Genomic DNA, 6,062 nt, shown 5'->3' with positions numbered 1-6,062 from the left:
GGGGAGCTTAGGGGCAGCGCTATACTTGTCCGTAAGACAGTGTTCCACCGAGAGAATACACTTCAGCTCAGTGAATGGGCACACAGTGCGTGCTTCTATTGGAGCATGTGAATGAAAAGAGAGAGGAGAGGACAGACGACCGCGGAGGCGCAGACCGCCGCATGAACGGCCGACGAACGCCGACGAACGTCGTTCACGGGCGTCAGAATGACCGCGTTCGACAATATCGTTCATCAAGCGAAAACAATTACGTTCAGTTCACGTTCGCCCAAAATATGAACGTGTTCATGAACGATCGTTCTTTGAACGCGTTCGGGTACAACACTGCACCCTGGACACACCCCCACCTGTCTCAGATCGATGAAACTGGCTGGGCATGAGGTGGAAACCATGACCTAATTGTGTGTGTGTGTGTGGGTGGGTGGGTGTGTGTGTGGGTGTGTGTGTGTGTGGGTGGGTGGGTGTGTGTGTGTGTGTGGGTGGGTGTGTGTGTGTGTGGGTGGGTGGGTGGGTGTGTGTGTGTGTGCGTGTGTGTTGTGTGTACCAGCGTGCATTTTAGGCATGCATTTCTGCATGTATGAGTGTGTGCTCTACTTTATAGGGGCGGCATAGCTCCGGGGTAGAGAAATCGACATTGGAGCACGAAGGGTTACCGAAAGGTTCCCAGTTCGAATCCGGGCTCCCCCTGAGTTAATGTCGAAGAGTCCTTGAGCAAGACTCTGAACCCCTAGTTGCTCCTGGTGAGCAGGTGTGTTCCTTGCATGGTTTCCGCCATCGGTGTATGAATATGTGGGTGAATGTAATGCACAATCTCTATAAAATCGCTATATAAGTGCACCATTTACACATGTACAGGCTTGCATGTACTGCATTTTTGCAAGTACTGCGTGTGTGCGCGTGTATACGGTACGTGTGTGTGGGTGGCCGTGTGCCTGTATGTAAAGTATAAACGTGTACAAGCGTGCATGTACAGCATGCATTTTGTAAGCGAGTGTGAGTGTGTGTGTGTGTAGTGTGCGTGGCACAGCGTGCGTGCGTGTAAGGCCTACAGTACATGCAGAGCTGACCTCCTCTGGCGAGGGACCTGACGTGCACCCCAGCCTTAGAGAAGTGCAAATGAACAATGGCACATTGTTGCTCTGCTTGTGGTGGCTGCTATGTCATCACTGCTCCCTGGGTGGCACGTCTGGAGTCTCCTGGGAGGGAATGAGAGACCTTAGAACATTATCATTATAACTGTGTGTGTGTGTGTGTGTGTGTGTGTGTGTGTGTGTGTGCAGGGGCGTCACACCAAATTCTGGGCCCTGGGTACAAGGATTCACTGCGGGCCCCCTATGAATGTAACTATTGAAAAATAGCAGATATACAAGCTCACAGCGCGGCACCGAGTGCCACGCTGCGAGCTTGTATATCTGCTATTTTTGAAAAATCATGAAAATGTGTGCAAGAAACCTATGTCAAGGACCCCCAATATGATAGGTATTTGGCCACGGACCCCGATCTCAAAATATTTCGTTCCAGGGACCCCCAGAAGCAAAATTTTAGTTAGAAATGTTCGCTTAAAAAATACATATATTCAAAGATTTTCACACATTTTCACAACTTTTCAAAAATAGCAGATCTACAAGCTCGCAGCGCGGCACTCGGTGCCGCGCTGTGAGCTTGTATATCTGCTATTTTTCAATAGATAAAGTTATTAGGGCCCCTCCACCTTGGGCCCCAGTAACTCAGTCCCACTTTCCTACCCCTTGTGACGCCCCTGTGTGTGTGTGTGCGTGCGTGTGTGCGTGCGTGTGCGTGTGTGCGTGCGTGCGTGCGTGCGTGCGTGCGTGTGTGTGTGTGTGTGTCCCTCTCTAGAGCAGTACTCCATTACCTGGGGAATATACCAAGAATAACTACTTCTCAGGAATAGAAATCATCCAATTTAGCTCATTTTGTTTGGGGATTTCAGGTGACAACGGTTTAATGTCTCGGGTGTCTCTCTTGACTCCTCGGAAACGATTGTTTGTGCTCTAAGATCTTCAGAAGGAAGGCGCGGTCAGAAACATCAAAAACAACATCATCGTTTTTTGCTATGAATTATTATTGCATTGTAATAGCCAATTCACCCTTTGTCAAGTCCCGCCCGTTGTCCCGCCCCTCTTCACAGGGTTAGGGTTAAGTTCCTTTTCTCCATCCACTACCATTGAAATTCAGTTGCTTCTTATTGTTATTTTCTGTATTCAATTCTCATTTTAAACTTGGTTTCAGTAAAAAGGAGCCTCTCAAGTGCAGTATAGTGACTGGGTATGTTTTTAAAATGTTGTGTTTCTCCAAAAATTATGTTTTAGCGAATTCAACATAAAAAAGGCGGAACCAGGGCGGGACAAGGCAGAAAGAGTCAGTTAGGGACCAATCAGAAGGCTGACAAAGGGTGAATTGGATCAAGACTGTCATAGATGTGTTTCATCTTGATAAATGAAAGTCTTGGTCCATGGATAGTATTGTAAGTGCACTAGTTATTTTCTACCTTGCCAGAGATCTAAGATCTAAATGAGTACCGGTATGTGTGGTCTTGTCGATTTGATCATGAGAGATCTTTTTTTTTGTTTGTTTTTGCCACAGACATTCAGCTGATAAGTGGGATGAATGGTAGCAGGCCTTTGGTTTCATAGCTGTGGTCATAGCCAGGGGCGTCACACCAAATTCTGGGCCCTGGGTACAAGGATTCACTGTGGGCCCCCCAAGAATGTTAACTATTGAAAAATAGCAGATCTACAAGCTCACAGCGCGGCACCGAGTGCCGCGCTGCGAGCTTGTAGATCTGCTATTTTTGAAAAATCGTGAAAATGTGTGCAAGAAACCTATGTTTCTATGTCAGTGGTGCTCACACTTTTTCATGTCAAGGACCCCAAAGATGATATGTATTTGGCCACGGACCCGCATCTCAAAACATTTAGTTCCAGGGACCCCCCAGAAACAAAATTTGAGTTACAAAATGTCCGATTAAAAAATACATATATTCAAAGATTTTCACGACTTTTCAAAAATAGCAGATCTACGAGCTCGCAGCGCGGCACTCGGTGCCGCGCTGTGAGCTCGTATATCTGCTATTTTTCAATAGCTAAAGTTACTAGGGCCCCTCCACCTTGGGCCCTAGTAACTCAGTCCCACTTTCCTCCCCCTTGTGACACCCGTGGTCATAGCCGTGGTGTTCAGCTCTGTCTTGGGCGTGTGTGTCATTGGGTTGGCCTGGCCTCGTGTTCTGTTCTGTTCACTCCAATTTTAGTCAGCCCCCCAGCATAACAATAACAAATGAAAGAATGACTTCATCATGTAATGTTGATTGAGGCAGGCATTCGCAATGATGCAAGATATTTGCATAAAGTACTGTAGTGTTTGCATAGCAATGGACTGTAGATAACAACTGCAATCTTTGAGTTTATTTGAGTTCGTATGAGTTGCTCAGCTTCATACTGTAGCAGGAATGTGATTAGAAAAACTTTAATATGAGTCAAAGGGCATGTTTGTAATTTCTATATTCGTGAGTTATACTGAAGCTGGACATAGCCCCCAGTGACTCTGGATTCAGTGATATCTACTCGTTCTTTGATGCGTTCTTGTAATTCGTTGTACGGGTTACCAAAGTCAAACTGCAAACTGTGAATTTGCACTTAGATGGAGAATGCAAGTTTACGCACGATGGTGTGTAGGCCTATGTTTAAATGTTAGTCTGTGTGTGCAAATATCAGTGCTTGTTCCTGTGTGTGTGTGTGTGTGTGTGTGTGTGTGTGTGTGTGTGTGTGTGTGTGTGTGTGTGTGTGTGTGTGTGTGTGTGTGTGTGTGTGTGTGTGTGTGTGTGTGTGTGTGCGTGCATGCGCATGTGCGTGTGCGTGTGTGTAATTTGTGTATGTTCACAGGGCAGTTTTGATGGCTAGACCGGAACTGATACATTTTTTTATTTATTTTCTTCCTATTACACAAAGTTGCTGTGCACTGATTTCCTTTAAAGAGCTGCCTTGATAGAGCAGGGCAATTAATCATTCCTAACAAACGCTGCAGTTAGGAAAGCACTATCCGAGCAATCTCACTCCCCAGATGGTGTGAGATCTGTGTGAGTATGTGTGTGTGTGTGTGTGTGTGTGTGTGTGTGTGTGTGTGTGTGTGTGTGTGTGTGTGTGTGTGTGTGTGTGTGTGTGTGTGTGTGTGTGTGTGTGTGTGTGTGTGTGTGTGTGTGTGTGTGTGTGTGTATGTGTATGTGCAGTCACATGCATGTACAGCACTGTACATGTTTTCAGGGAAGTGTGTATGTGTGCAACTGTGCATGTTTTGATGAGTGGGTCTGTGGTACAGTAATGCTGTGTATAGTGTTAATTCTTTCAGCTAATTTTGATTTAGTCTTAAGTCTTAGTCTTTTGAATAACACTCCATTTCGTCTTAGTCCTGTCTTACTCATCTGAAATTGTTTTTGTATAGTCTAGTCTTAGTCGACTAAATATCGAAAAACATTTTAGTTTTAGTCTTAGACCTTTAGTCTTCGTCTTTTCATTTTTTTTAATGTTTTTTAGGCTAAATATAACCACATAATTCTGAACAAGTTATTGTCTTCTATTGCCTGTTACTTGGTCAAACTAAACCATACATAAAAGATCGTTTTGGCTTTAATTTCATTGCAGTTACATACCAGTGTTGTCTTAGTCTTTTGAATAACACAAATAATAGTCTTAGTCTTAGTCTTCTGAAATTGTTTTAGTCTATTCTAGTTTAGTCTTATCGACTAAATATCCAAATCTTGTAGTCTTTTAGTCTTAGTCGACAAGATGAACACTGGGCTGGCTGTGTATTATATATCGTCGTTGTCGGGTGGAAACCTTGTATGTCCGGAGCCATTTGTTTTTATTATTTAGAAAAATGAACTAAACTAGTGAAAACAGCCGATCTACAAGCACACAACGCCTCGCACTGCGAGGCGTTGTGTGCTTGTAGATCTGCTGTTTTCACTACTTTTGTGCGACGGCCTTGTATGATGAAGCAGGGCTTTACTTCCCAAAAAAAACATACAAATTTGAAACTTGGAGATACGAGGTTTCTGCCCGACAACGACGATATACAAGCCTTACTCAGGGACTACGCAGCTCGGGAACGATGCATGTTGGGAAGGCATCATGCACCGACCAGCCAGTTATGTAATACCTGTTGTCAATGAACTCGCTGCTGTACCCAATGTTAGAGTACCCCGGTGTAGTACCTGTTTCCACAGTACTAATACTGGAGTCAGTTGGCAACTGTCTCACTCTTTAATCATAATGGAAAAACAAAGGAGGAAAAAAAGGAATAGCCTTTAATGACATGCCCAAAATAGGGACACCAAGTTGAAAGTGCTGCCATGTGTACCACATGTATGCAAGTTTACGCGCGATGGTCTGTTCACTCTGTTGTGACGTGCACAAGTGTTATGAACCTTAGATGTTACAATCAATGGGTGATTTATGAATGGGCACCGGCCTGCTTGGGAATGATACCAGTCAGGAACGATGCACGTTGTGAGGGAATGCATGCCCACCCGTTAGGGATTAGGATGCCCTAGGACAGGTAAGCCCTACTATGAGGCCTTGTGGGTCGGGACCCTATGTGGGCCATATGTGGGCCCTATGTGGGTCGAGGACCAATTGTTGTTTTTTAATTATTTCAAAAGATTAATAAAAACTATGTGGAAAAACCCGTTGTACTTGTTATACTTCAGATTACCCATTTCACCCTTTGTCACTCAGAGTAGGCTTTGATTGATTGATTGATTGATTGAAGACTTTATTAGAAGTTTGCATAGGAAAAGGTACAGTTTCATGACGGTACAGTTCACTGGTACAAGGTCTACTAAAAGGAGATCCTAGAAAAGACTAAGCTTATTTCCATAGGAAACCATTGAAGTATCCCATATAACATTGAATGACAGACGGATAGAACACAGTACTATGCAGTAGATATAGTAAAAAAAAAGTAAATAAAAAGAAAAAAATCACACCCAATGTGAAGTGAGCGGTGGTCGTGCTTGCATAACGTCTTCACACACGTCTTCACACGTC

The sequence above is a fragment of the Nannobrachium achirus genome, assembly GCF_963921795.1.
Source record: "Nannobrachium achirus genome assembly, chromosome: 7".
Classification (NCBI taxonomy): Eukaryota; Metazoa; Chordata; class Actinopteri; order Myctophiformes; family Myctophidae; genus Nannobrachium; species Nannobrachium achirus.
This window is presented reverse-complemented; position numbering follows the sequence as displayed.